The sequence below is a fragment of the Phyllostomus hastatus genome, unplaced genomic scaffold (assembly GCF_019186645.2).
Source record: "Phyllostomus hastatus isolate PE091 unplaced genomic scaffold, TTU_PhHast_1.1 phas_contig_80, whole genome shotgun sequence".
NCBI classification, from domain to species: domain Eukaryota; kingdom Metazoa; phylum Chordata; class Mammalia; order Chiroptera; family Phyllostomidae; genus Phyllostomus; species Phyllostomus hastatus.
The window spans coordinates 29,280,375-29,293,753 of record NW_025333960.1 but is presented as its reverse complement, the minus strand read 5'-3'; the positions used below and the strand labels follow the sequence as shown (position 1 = coordinate 29,293,753).

At 41.2% G+C, this 13,379-nt stretch overlaps 1 protein-coding gene, 1 long non-coding RNA gene and 1 pseudogene across 2 annotated transcripts in view; 1 reads left to right on the top strand and 2 right to left on the bottom strand.

Annotated features, from left to right (window-relative positions):
- The window catches only part of MAPRE2 (microtubule associated protein RP/EB family member 2), a 142,392-nt gene extending 141,503 nt beyond the window's left edge, over positions 1-889 (bottom strand). The window contains exon 1 of the mRNA XM_045849628.1: positions 802-889. The gene's annotated coding sequence lies outside the window, so the exon portion shown is untranslated. The remainder of the gene's footprint in view (positions 1-801) is intronic.
- LOC123825969 lies at positions 882-4,939 on the top strand. Its single transcript, XR_006786984.1, has 3 exons — positions 882-1,014; positions 3,972-4,261; positions 4,603-4,939. It is a non-coding gene; the product is annotated as an uncharacterized LOC123825969 (long non-coding RNA).
- A 7,435-nt stretch (positions 4,940-12,374) lies between these two features.
- LOC123826419 lies at positions 12,375-13,137 on the bottom strand (annotated as a pseudogene).
- Between the last annotated feature and the right edge of the window lie 242 nt (positions 13,138-13,379).

Sequence of the window (13,379 nt, the reverse complement as noted above, 5' to 3'; positions counted from 1 at the left end):
TGGCCCTTTGTGGGGTTTCTGGTCTCGGCACAGCCCTTCTAAGGGTAGGCTGAGGAATTCCCCATGGAAGCAGAGTGGGGAGTCGCTGAGTAGCCCTCGCCCTGCACGCAGGTTGCTCCCTGCAGAAGAACCATTGAGGCTCGTAGTAACTCTTTCCCACCGACCCAGCAACGAGTTCCGGGGGCCAGGGGCAGAGCGAGGGCGGGAGCCGGAGCGCGAGTGGGGAGTGGTGGGGGCTGGTCTCCGCCGAAGGGGAAGCGCCGCGGGCAGCAGCTGGATAGGGGTCCAGGGTCTGCTGCCCCGCTGGCGGGCACCAGCGCGCTGCACTTCCTGGTCTGCCCGGAGCGCGCAGCCCCTGCCGGCGCCCCGAGCTCTCAGCCCCTGCGCCCCAACTCTGGCGTCTCTATGTAGGTGCGCTGGGGGTGCACACCCGCAAGATCCGCTTCTTCACCAACGCCAAGTGTCCCTGTCCTCGGCCCTCAACCTCCGAGCCTGTCCACTTTGCTTCTGCCAGCGTGGCAGTCCGGACTCCCTCCCCTTTCTCGGGGTGTGCAGCGTTGGGGCCCCAAGGAGAGGTGGCCCGCAGGAGCGCGGCGGAGCACCCCCGGGCCGCGGCGCAGACCCCTGCACAACTTCTTGATGGGCTCGGAGACCCTCGGTCCCACTGGCTCAGCCACCGGAGGACTGCAGTCCCCGGGCGGCAGAAGGAAGTCAGGCCAGTGTCTGGCCTGGGAGGGACCTCACCAGGGCAGGGGTGTCGGGGTGAGCAGGGCGGTACCGCTTTAAATACACTTGACTCACCTGCTCCGGCGCTGTGGCCTCCTTCCTCTACTGACAGCTGGGGGCTTTGTTTTCTCCACCCACCCGGCGGGTCGCGCTCCACCCCCACCGCCACACGTGACTCACCGTCTGCCACCGCTGCCGCTCTGCTTGTCCACCCCGGGAGAGCCCGGCCAGTGCCACCACCCTTTTCCGGGGGTGCGGGGTGGAAACCCCAGCCGAGGAGAGGTCCAGGTAGGTCCAAGGTTACCCACCGGCGGGTCGGTTGGAAGGTAGCACGCAGGTTAGAACCCTAGGGTGAGTGGGTGATATAAAGTGCTGGCTGGGGAAACGCGCTGGGCTTTTGGGCCACACCCGAGAGGGAGGAAGCCGGCCTGGCTTGGAAAAGGGGCTTGGAAGGCGACATTACACGCTGAATTAAGTACCTGTAACTGGGGACTTCACACGAAGGGATTTGCACCTGCTTTTGACACCAATTGTTTATACTCAGACCTGGGGAACAACTGATAATGAAGCGCAAACTAGTTTTGTCAAGAACATTGTTAATCACACTAGACAATTCTAAACTAAACAATACGATTATTAACCAGGTGGCAATAAAAAAGTTTTATTGAGGTTTTATATCTGCTTTTCGGTGCTCTTGGTATTTGGTTCTGCTTGGAAAACGGGATCGAGGCTGGATGAGTTAACTAGAGATTATTGATGTGGGCACCTAACCACTTGGAACAGCCCCTATTTTGAATGAAATGAAATGAATTGAGAAAATGTCAAGACGCAGCTCAATATCCGCTGCTTTTGGAAGTGCTCCCAAACTGCCGATCTCCAGTGTTTGAAACCACAAGAACCTGTAGCCTGAATCCTTCCTTTTGCCCTTGGAGAACACATCGTCCATAATAACTCCCGGCACTCTCCAAGGTGCAACTCAGGAAGAAGATTGTCTTCACTTCCCCAGTGTCCATTAAAGTGAAATCTGCATAGCGGGTGACTTAGTCCAGTGCTTCCCAAACTTGAAGGTGCAGAGGGATCACCTGGGGGCCTTGTTAAAACCAAAGTCTGATTTAGTGGATGTGGGGCTGGACATGAGATTCTGCATAATACTCCCAGGTGACGTCATTGCTACTGGTTGGAGGTTCACACTTTGAGTAGCAATACTTAGGGCACCCAGTTTGGCGTTGGTCAAAGTAGTCTGAGTCCTGACTGCGTTACTTAATAGCTCTGTGACTTTAGGCAAGTTTCTCAACATTTAATCCTCCCAAGTTGTAAAATAGGGATGTTACTAATACTCACCTCAATCCTGAGAATTAAATGATAAAATTCATCTGAAGTACCTAGGGTAGCGCTTCGCACACACATGTGGGGTTTAGAGATTATTGAGGTCGTCCTTGCAGAAGGAAAGCTGGCACAAACCTCAACACACCTGCAGGGGGAGTAGTGTGTGCGCGGAGCACAGGGGCTAAGGCCGAGAACCGGAGAATGACAATTGCACCCCCACAGTGCCTTGCAGGGTCCAGATGCGTGGAGTAAGTTTGTTGAGTAATGGAACAACTATAATGCCGAGAAAATCATGTATGTTTAAAAGTTCTGTTTGGAGCAGGAACCTTGCTTGCTTGGAGACGAGGGACCTGCACTTGGTCATGGTGATAGAGAGGCAGGGGCTGCTCTGACTGCTCTTAGCACTGGGAGAACTTGATCCCCTTGTCAGTGGAAACAATTTTGTAAAAAAAGATTAAAGCACCAAAAGGTGTTTGTGAGAACACAGTTTCCAGTGAACTAGATAGATAGTTTTTACCATGAGGCAAGTGGCTTGGAAAAGCAATCTGTGATCAAAATGTGAAAATTCCTGAAGCAGAAGTGCCCAGGTTTTCTTTCTCAGCACCACGTGACAGCTATTTCATCTGAACATTTTGAAAGAGTTTTTCTCTGTTCTTTTTGTCATTAAGTTCTTCTGTCAGTTTATAGCACTGCATCTGTAAAACAACTAGCAGTAGTTTTCAGGTTCAACTAGGGAGATCCCACAAAACAAACTGCAAAGAAAATAAACCCCAAAATGTGTTTATTAAAGAACTTTGAAATATTTGTTAAAAAGTTCTCCTGTTTCATCTGCAAAACTTTAAATACTGATAAATTAGTTCTGGGACATTAAATTAAAAAATAATTTTGCTTTTTATTATAGATAATGTCCAGCTGGCTGTCAGATGGGTAATCTATTTTGATATCTGAGAGAGTAAATGAATGGTTAAGGAGTAGTACATTCTTTATCCTCATTAAAAACCTTGAAATTTAAATTACAATGAATTTATTAATGAAGATATGATATTCTTAGCTCTCAAAATGAATGGGTATTGTCACCCTAGTTCTCATATCTCCCTTCTTTGACTCTTCTCTTTGCACCCCTCTCCCCAAGTACGAATGTTTAAGAATCATTTCTTGCCTTTTTATTTTTCTCACTTTCTGCCATTTTCCTTGGAAATGTATGTCTTATGTTTAATTTTCAAGTGTGTGATTACTTCTGAATCTACCTATATTCTTAACCTGTTTCCAAGCCCCATTTCTGCACTACCAATTATTTACTAGGCATTTCCAGTGAATTTCCCACTAGTCTAGAAGCTTTGGTGTGCTCTAAACTAAGCTCTACCCTCCTCCCATAAAACTGATATTTCCTTGGTAATAAATCAAGATGGTTATCTGCACTGGTCCACCTTCAGTGCTATTTCAGGGATGTGGAAAGGATGTGGGACACACATGAGTATCCCTGCTACCTTCCTGCTGCTACCAGATATATCAGTGAGACTGTGCCTTCAACAGTGACAGGAGCCCACTCGTGTATAAAAACAACTTACTGGTATATCATCCACATATGCAACCGTGGGCTGCTGCAAAAATGATCAGGGTGAATTAAGCTAGTGAAGCTCTACCAGTGAGGGTAGGCTAGATTATGCTGCTATAACAAATACCATCAAAATCTCAGTGGCTGCCCTGGCTGGTATGGCTGAGAAGGTTGGAACATTGTCCTGTAAACCAAAGGGCTTCAGATTCAATTCCCAGTCTGGGCACATACCTAGGTTGTTGGTTTGGTCCCTGATCTGGGAGTGTATGATCCTGTGTCCCCAGGCACATATGGGAGGCAAGCAATTGATGCTTCTCTCTTGCATTGATGTTTTTCTCTCTCCCTTCTTCTCTCTTTAAAAAAGGCAATGAGAGAATGTCCTCAGGTGAGGATAAAAAAACAAACAAAACCTCAGTGACTTAATACAACAAAAGTTAATTTCCTGCTCCTGCAAAGTCTTCTGGGCAGCTCTTCTGGTGGCTCACCGTTTCAGCCTGCTTCAGTCCTGTGACCTCTCCTTGAGCACCATGGCAATGGGCTGGTATGGAAAACTGCACTTGAAACTGTAAATTCTTTCATCCAGATATGACACAGATCACTCCTCACATTTTACTGGTTGAAGGAAGTCACATGGTCATCACCTAACTTTCAGGGGTATGTACTCAGAAGGAATGAGAAAGTATAAATCTTGGGGAGGATAGGTAACGTCTACCACAGGGATCCATTTGACCTGGGGGGTGGAAATGAGGGATAAAATGAAATTGAAAACAGTCTAAGTGTAGGAGGAGGTGAGCATAGAATACCAGTTGGAGGAAGGTACTCAGTTGTGTGTGGTGTCTTAGGAGAAGCATTGTCCTTGTTGCTATTATACAATATTATGTAGCAAGACACTTAAAAATGAAAAATTCTGTCTCTCTGCTTGTCGGGGTCACCTTATGATTTAGCCAAGGTCAACTGACTTCAGGCATTGATATCTAAACTCTTCTCTGACACAGGAGCCGGGCAGTATCTTCCATCTTGATTATACCCTGAGGACACACCAACCACTAATAAGTAAGGTTTCATCAACACAAGAAAATTTGCTAATTTTGCTGACATTGGTGGCCATTCTCTGCTTGAAGAGTGAATATGTGTCTATGAAGAATGAAATATTTCAATGAGATCAAATCCCGTGTTTCCCCCTATCATTGTCTGAATTACGCTTTTGACAAAGAATTTTCTTGTTTTCAAGGGGATGTTGAAATGTAGTGTAATGAGTAAAAACCAGTCCATAAACGAGGGGAAGAAAGTACTCATATCCATCTGAAAAAATAAAATCATGTTTTTCACCAAGTTTTTTGGCTTCTTCTTTAAATGGTAGAGATTCTGTCAGCTGAATTTGCTTCTAACATTTCTCACAACTTCATGTGTTTAAAAGAGATAAAGCACTGGTGAATGCTGCTAGCTCTAAAATGCTACATAGATATAGGATATTATAATGTGTTGCTGGACACTGATTAGTGCTTTTGATCTTGATAATTTTATGTTGTCTCTGCCCACATCCATCAGTGACTTCCTTTTAAAAACAATGACCTCTTATAAAACTACTCCCAAATAAATATTTTTACTTAACACCAGCATCTGCCTAAAGCTAATATTCTGAGAGCTTCAATCATACATTTCCACAAATATCTAATGTGAGGTATTAAAAAAGAGGCACAGTTTATCAATATTTTAAACTGCTCAAATATTTTTCATTTTATCTGGTTTATTTTTAGCTTAGTCCTTGCTAAGCTGTGATTTATACTTAAGTATAAATCATAACCTCAAGAGATACGCTGCAGTAAACCACTTTGAATGTATTGTAATACCATGTAGGACTGAGATGAAAATGTTCATTTCCAAGATATAACAGGATTTATCAAGATGAGTATCAAAGGTGGCATAAGATGACTACTTCACAGGAATCATGGCCTTGTGATAACTCAAGTGTCTTGGCATGGAGTGAATGTTGAAATAAAAAAACAATACCACCTTCAAAGCATTGTTTGAGCTCTTCCAAGTAAATATTTATGATTTATCTAAAAAGCATCGTGTTTTTATCAAGTTAAGAAGAGACCTTAAATGAATCAACCAAGTCGTAATTTCTAGCTATGTCCATTAGCAAAAACTGCCTCCATAAGGAAACAGAATAGCAGAGTGAGGATATGCTTATTGTATAATATATACTGGTGGATATATCATAGGCTATACTTCATGCACAGCAAAAGGAGCAGAATGTTACCTCGGCTCATTTAAGGTAAGCCACTGTGTGATAAATAAGTCTGTGATTTTATACCACAATGAAAAAATCACATGAAATAAATTAGACATACTATTTAACTATACATACTAGACATACTATAGATACTGCTTCAAACAGGTATAGTTTTAGAAGAATCTACTATTTCTGTATTCAGTATTTTTTTTATCACAGTACATTTTGAAGGCAGCAGATTTAATTAAATGTACTGTTGATTAGTAATTATTTTTTTAAGAGTGAAGCTATTTCCAAACTTACCTAGTCAGTCTCTGAGGCCAAGAGACGAAATCTGTTAAGGTTTTCTACTGCAACGTCATGGAGACCAAAGCCCAAAGAGCTTTCTGGGGACCAATGGGATCTCACCTTGGGATCTCCTGGAAGACAATGCTGCCAATTTTTTAATTGAGAGCTATTCTTGATTTATTAAACATTACTTGCCAATTGTCTTTTCTTTGCAGTTCCCCTATATCCTGTCCATGAGTTGGTCATTGGTCAACCAGTATGAGAATACTAGGTAATTGATTCCTTGTCTCTCTTCAGAATCTTCTAGTGGTCTTTGATTCTTCACAAGACACTTGCTATTCTTTGACTTTTCAAAATTTACAATTGCATCAGCTTTCCTAAGAGGAAATTTATTCAACAAATGGTTTTGTGATGCTTTCAAATGGGCACTTTGTTAGGTGCTGCAGTTACCCAAAGGCTCTTTGGTCTCCAGGGTCTTACAGAACAAGGGAAGACAAATGTGTGCAGTGTGGCTTGAGAGGTGTTAACAGATGTGAGCAAAATGCGAAGAGAACACTGCACAGTCGAGAAGGACATAAGAGCTCTCGTTTGTGTTGGGTCTTGAAGGATGAAGAATGTACCAGATGTGGATGGTGTTGGGTGAGGCAGAATGTGCAGGCACAGTATTGCAGAAAGGGAATTTGAAAGCAAAGATGCCATTAGAGATTCAAGAATGATGAGAAGTTCAATGTGGTTGAAGGCCTGGGGGTGTGGAATGGAGAGGTCACTGAGGGTGGACTAAGATAGGCTGGGTGTGTCCAGCTAGGACGTTTGGATGTAATACTTCGGACAGTGGTCTCCAAAATGGGGTGAGAACACTTTCGAGTTCAACACATTGTATGAGATGATACACTGGAGTGTGGAGGGAAAATGTGTGAAGACTTGGAGTTCTATCTGAAAATATGAAAAAGTACTTAGGCTTCACCAATAACATATGGACTGTCATTGGTGCCCTTTCTTGGTCTGTATGTCAGACAGACAGAGGGACTTACCAGGCACATGGAATTCTGAGGGAAGGGTTGAGAGCCACTGCACTGAGGAGCTGTCCCTAACCCCCTTACTCATTCTTAAAGCAAACTGTAGCCATAAATTGCTAACAATTTATGGGTAACTGGTTAAATGGACTTATATACATTATCTAACTTGACTAAGTCTCACAAAGTGGATAAATGACTTTAAATGTTCGAGTTAACATGAGTAATACAAATATTATGAATTTTCACATAAGCCCATGTAAAATTCACAAATGATTTTGAAAAATAAGTATGATAATTTCATAAACTCATTCAATGATGGACTTCCTCTGTGTACATGTGGTTCTCTGTGAGATGTATTTTGCAGCTCTACTGCTATCAACCAAAACATCAAAATAAACTGCACTTAGAATCAGATTTTAAATTGCTATATCGGAAGGTAATAAAAGCTTTCAGAAATTATGAAGCATATTCAATATCATTCTCACTAAATAATTGTAGTGGTAGCAAAATATTTTGTCAACCATTAAAAATTAGAATATAGCCCTGGCTGGCATAGTTCAGTGGATTGAGCACGGGCTGCGAACCAAAGCATCGCAGGTTTGATTCCCAGCCAGGGCACATGCCTGGGTTGCAGGCCACAGCCCCCAGCAACTGCACATTGATGTTTGTTCTCTCTCTCTCTTTCTCCCTCCTTTCCTCTCTAAAACTAAATAAATAAAATAATTAAAAAATTAGAATATAAAAATGTGAATTTCATTTATATCTCACCTTTTAAAATTTCAGTTTTTATCATATACTTTTATATATACAATATATTAATGCACTCATTTTAAATCTATATAATTTATACATGAATGTGTGTGAGAAAAGAAATGTTTTACTTATAGGAGTGTGGAGGCATAAGGAAGCCAAACTTAGTATTAGAGTGAAGGTGTCCATAATCAAGTTTGTGCTTCAGAAGATGATCTAGACTCCCACTGGAGTGGGCAATGGGAGACAAGAGTGTAGAAGATCAGCCAGGCGGCTATTATCCTGATTCAGAGGGAAGCTGATAAGGACCTGGTGATGGAGAGGAAAGACCACCAAAACATGTGGTTTGGTTTTCAGTAGGAGTGTGTGTGTGTGTGTGTGTGTGTGTGTGAGTGTGTGTGTATAAGAGAGAGAGGGAGAGCGAGAGCAAGAGAGAGAGAGAGAGAGAGATTGATTGATTTTAATTGATTCCTAGGTTTGTACCTTGCCAGTCTGAGTGGACGCTGGAACTGTTACTTGAGATGAGGACTCGGGAGCAGAGTTCAGTTTAGGACATGTAAGTCAGAGGTGCCCAAAGATTCCTGGGAGATGACTAATGGGTGTTTTCAATATATGAGGCCCAGGAGAGCTTAGAGATACAGATTTTATAGTAGCTTTAATTTCTCGATGTGCAGCTCTTTCTACAACTGCTGGTCTTAAAAAATATCCCTTCATTTAAGGACAAATTAACTCAATAGCTTCACATTTAAATTATTCATAGAGTAATAAAAATATTAAGAATCAGCTTACCATTACATCACCAATCTTAGAATTTTAATTGGACATTTAGGCTGGTTTACTATTTTGTTATTTTTCAAGTGTTATCTCGACTAAGGTTTAAGACAGACACTGTCTCTGTACTGTGTTCTGTCTTCTCACACCTTAAACCTTCTTGTTCAAGTCAGTCATTTGTTTTCTTTTATTGCACTGGAGAAATTATGAATATTTCCCAACTCTGCTGTGCATCCTTTCTTCAGGAATCAGGAGCACTGCTAAACCATAGCGTGATATCACCGTGTTGTTCACTGAACAGCCTGTCAAAGCATGTTCTTGCTGTGTTATGAGGATGGCTTTCTTATTTTTTATTGTTCACTTACAGTTGTCCCAGTTCCCTCCCCCACGCCATGCAAGGATGCCTTTCACACCACACCACTTTCTCTAATTCCTCACCTTATACTTACTAAGAATCTGCAGATAATTTATCAGTTTAATTTTCATGTTTCATACAATTCTATTTCTTACCATTTATCTCATAAATAAGGTACTATAATTATATAATGCCAAGTAGATATTTAAACTTGTGATTTCTTATATCACAGTTTTGTGACATTGTAATATTTGTTGTCTCAAGTACTTATACACTCTCTTCTTTATTAAAATGGACTTAATTTTAGTGCAGGGGTTTCTCTCTCTCCATTAGAATGGAAGACCCATGAGGGCAAACATTTTTGTCTGTTTTGTGTACTGTTCTATTTCCAGTGTGTAGAACTGTGTCTGGGACCTGATAGATGATAACTAAATATCTCTAAATGATTGAATGAAAATAGAAAATAAATAAAGGAACAGAACAGACCCCTAAAAGTCTTGATTTGAATCATCTTCCTTTCTATTTTTTAAAACTTAAATCTTACCATATTGTATTATTTCACTGTAACTTAGCAACTCCATCTATTTTTTGAAACTCAGTTTAATATAAGTTCATTGTGAGATAGTTATTTTGATACATGAAAGAGTTGTAATCTTTCAGCATCTAGGAGAAAAAGTCCCTTCAATCTTTTAGCTTACAGATATGCTAAAGGCCACAAACAAATCTTATGTAAGTCTCCCAGAAATATGTAGGTAGGAAGGTTAAGTTTAGTCTTAAAAATACAACCCAGCATTTATGAGCAAAAGTTCTCTCTAGAATATGGCAAATAAGTAAATAAAAATATGAGATACATTAAAACAATAGGACAGGAGGCTTAAAAATCAATTTCTTGAAGACCATGACTATCTGTACCAGTGAAGCACTAATCATATGCTACATTTCAAGGCATTGCTAAAATAGCATTTAACCAAATCCACAAATTAACTCTTGTCATTACTGTCACCATTTCATAGTATGTTTTTTCCCCATCTAAAATTTGAGAAGAGTAGCTGGGAAAATTACCACTTAACCATCTCAGAGAAATCCAGCTGCTGGGAGTGCACATTGGCTCTGGGGACTTGGACAGGATCGCCTCGCATGGAGATAATGGATGGAGAGTGGAATCTGCAGTGGTGTGGAAGTCTGGCCCCGAAACTCCCCAGTCAATTGTGCTTGGAAGCAATGCTAACATGGTTTGCCACGCTACCATGTGTTTCTTTGTTCTCCAAGAACATCCATTCTGTTCACTGCTCATGAGTGCACATTTAATTTAATCTCATAATTAGGAGTGTAAATGAGTGAATATGGAATGCAGAATACTGAGCGTCCACATACTCTCCTTCCTAACTCTTCCTCATTTTATTTTCTTTGTTGTTTTTTTCCCACTCTGATAAGGATCTTATAGGATTAAACAAATTTTGAACAAGTGGCAAACATTTCACATTACCTGAAAACAAATGTGTGCTCTCAATGCTGATAATGACATAGAAGCGGAGTCCAGCAGTCCACATAACTGCTGTGGAGACCTTTACGGTGGGTACAGATCTTCATGGTTAGCTCCAGAATAGTGGTAAGTTTTGGTGCCAGGTCAGACTCACTGAGGCTAAAGACTGAATTGGCAGCATGCTATTTATTGGTAATGAGCTCTACCCTGCACCAAGTGGAACCAAGTGCAAAATATAGAAAATTGTATGTTTAATGTACACAACTTGATGAGTTTAGAGGGAACACTTTTGATCCTGATTGGTAGAGATCTCAGATTCCAGAGGCAGAGCCCTGCTGGCTTCTCACATCAGAAGGGAGGGCTGTGTATATAGAGAATAAAATGAAATAATAAAACCCCCAGGAATATTCAAATAGTTAAATGGATTATGGTTATGTGATGGATTTTTTGGTAACTGCTGAAAAAAATCACATTAAAATATCTTAGGGTATGGGAAAACGATCACTTCAACATACTAAGAGATGAAGACAAGATTCAAAAGTTTTGATATCTTGTATATCCAGGATAATATTTCAGTAAAACATTTCCATATATTTCTATGCATAGAGAAGTAAATAAATAAATAACATTGGAGAAAATATTTTAAAATGGTGGTAGTCCTGGATCACAGGGAATTTCGATTCTCTTTTGTATGTATCTCTGTCTCTATGCTAGAGAGAGGGAGGGGAAGAGAGACTGACTGATTTTAAGGAACTGGCTCTTGGTATTGCAGGATGATTGTGGGGGTGGAGAAGTCTGCAATCCAGAAGGCTGAAGGCTGAAGAGCTGACATTGAAGTATTGAGGAGAATTCCTCCTTCTTTGGGAAACCTCATTCATTCCTCTTAAAGGCTTCAACTCATTGGATACAGTTGAAGGGCAATTACATTATGGAGGGCAATTTACTTTAATCACATCTAAAAAATACCATCACATCAACATCTAGACTTGTGCTTGACCAAATGACTGGGCCTCATAGCCTAGACAAGTTGACAATAAAATTACATCACAGCTTTCAAGCAATGCTCCCTCCTTCCTTTTATTTCTAGTAACAGGCAGGTTTTCCATTTAGGTGTCACTTCTTCCTCATTTAGTCCATACACTTTTCAGGCATATCTTCTTTTCCTCAGAAACAGTGACAGTCCAGGTGAGGTGACATGAATGTCCTAGATGATCTTAGTAGTGCAGGTGAACTTTAGAATTCTTGCCGGGAGCGCTAGGCTAGAAGCCCTATCTCCAGTGCAAAGTATGGGTACAGATGGAAAACCTGCAACTGACGCCACAAAAGAAGCTTGTCTCCGGAGAGCTGACACCAGAGAAGGCAGAACAGTGAGACAGAAAGAAGCTGCTCTTGAGATAGCCTTCATTAAACCACCCTTAACCTCGTCCTTCCTCTGGGTTTTTAGTTACACTAAGCCTTATTTTGCAACCATGTTTCTGCTAATACACAGTTTTTTTTCCAGTTTTCTAATAAATAGGAAATACTTTTTAATGCTTGTTTCAACTGTCACTTTATTGCAAGATGGCATAATGCATTACAAATTAAACTGTAACCTGGTGGTCTTTAGTCAGGTACCAAATTTTACTAAAAGCAAACTGCTTATTCAAAAGTGATCACAGAACAACTCAAAATGTGGAGCAAGAAGGTCAAGAAACATCTCACTGACCAATAGATTGCTTTAATTCTCTCACTAGATGAAACTCACACTTTTCATTTTTAAGTGGGGTAAACTGTAACTCCAGTGGATGGCAGTACAGAAAGGTTTGGTCACACAGCCTGGTTTTCATTTAGTCAACTGTTTCTAGCTGTCTCGATCGAGATAGATTCATTCACAGAGCTGGCTGTGCTTGAGCCTTCTTTGCAGCTTTAGATCTACAATGCACTTGGCAAGTGTCTCCTTCTCCTGCTGTGCAGAGATGCTCTGCATCATGTGCTTCTCTACCCATTTTTTTTGTGTGCTCTCGTTCCTTTTGACATATCATGACCTGCACTGAGATATGATAGTTCAGGTCATTCTTTACCTTCTTGCATACTCTAGACAGCCATTCCTTGTATGTAACCTTCTAGGCCATAGCAATGTTATTCCTCTGGACATCAAAAAGGTAACAGCACTTTTGAGCCATTTCCTTCTGTGACTTCTCCAGATCAATCGCATCCTGGATGTTTTTGATGGGAGCCCATTTTGCCTCTTCTAGTCGGGCAATTTTTTGCTCACTGAGTTTATCAGCAAATTCCCCAAAAGAGGCACTATCATTTTTAATTATACAGATAATCAACCCTATTGTTGATATGGCAGAGATAGTCTCTGGAGTAATCACATATATTTATTTGGATAGAAAATAGCAGATAAACCCAGTTCTGAGCACATGGGGTCCTGTTATACTGGTTTTAGTAAAAAGGAACTGAAAGAATTCTTTAGGGATCAGCCCATGATGAACTTTCCCTCCATATTCAGGAAGAGGTGGTACAGGGGCAAGATGTGGTTGCCTATTGTGAAAGATCCCTGTTGCCTGCAATACCCCTGGACTGGGGAGGGCCACGTTCTTAAGAGGAGACTGCCATGGTGGCAGAAAGTACCAACTGAGACAGCATGGTCAGCGAGGGTCCACTAGATGATCCTGGTGTCCCAGTGACCTGGATGAGAATCTGAAAGGGGCAGAAGCAAGATGGTCACTAGCAAATCTTTAGGGATTACTTTTTATTATAAGAAGACAATGACTATATTCACTGATTCTAAGACAAACTTTTTTCCATTTTAAAATCTCTGAAATTGGATGTCATGGCATGTCATAGTTTAATAGAACTTTCTTTTATAGTGCATATAAAAGTAATGG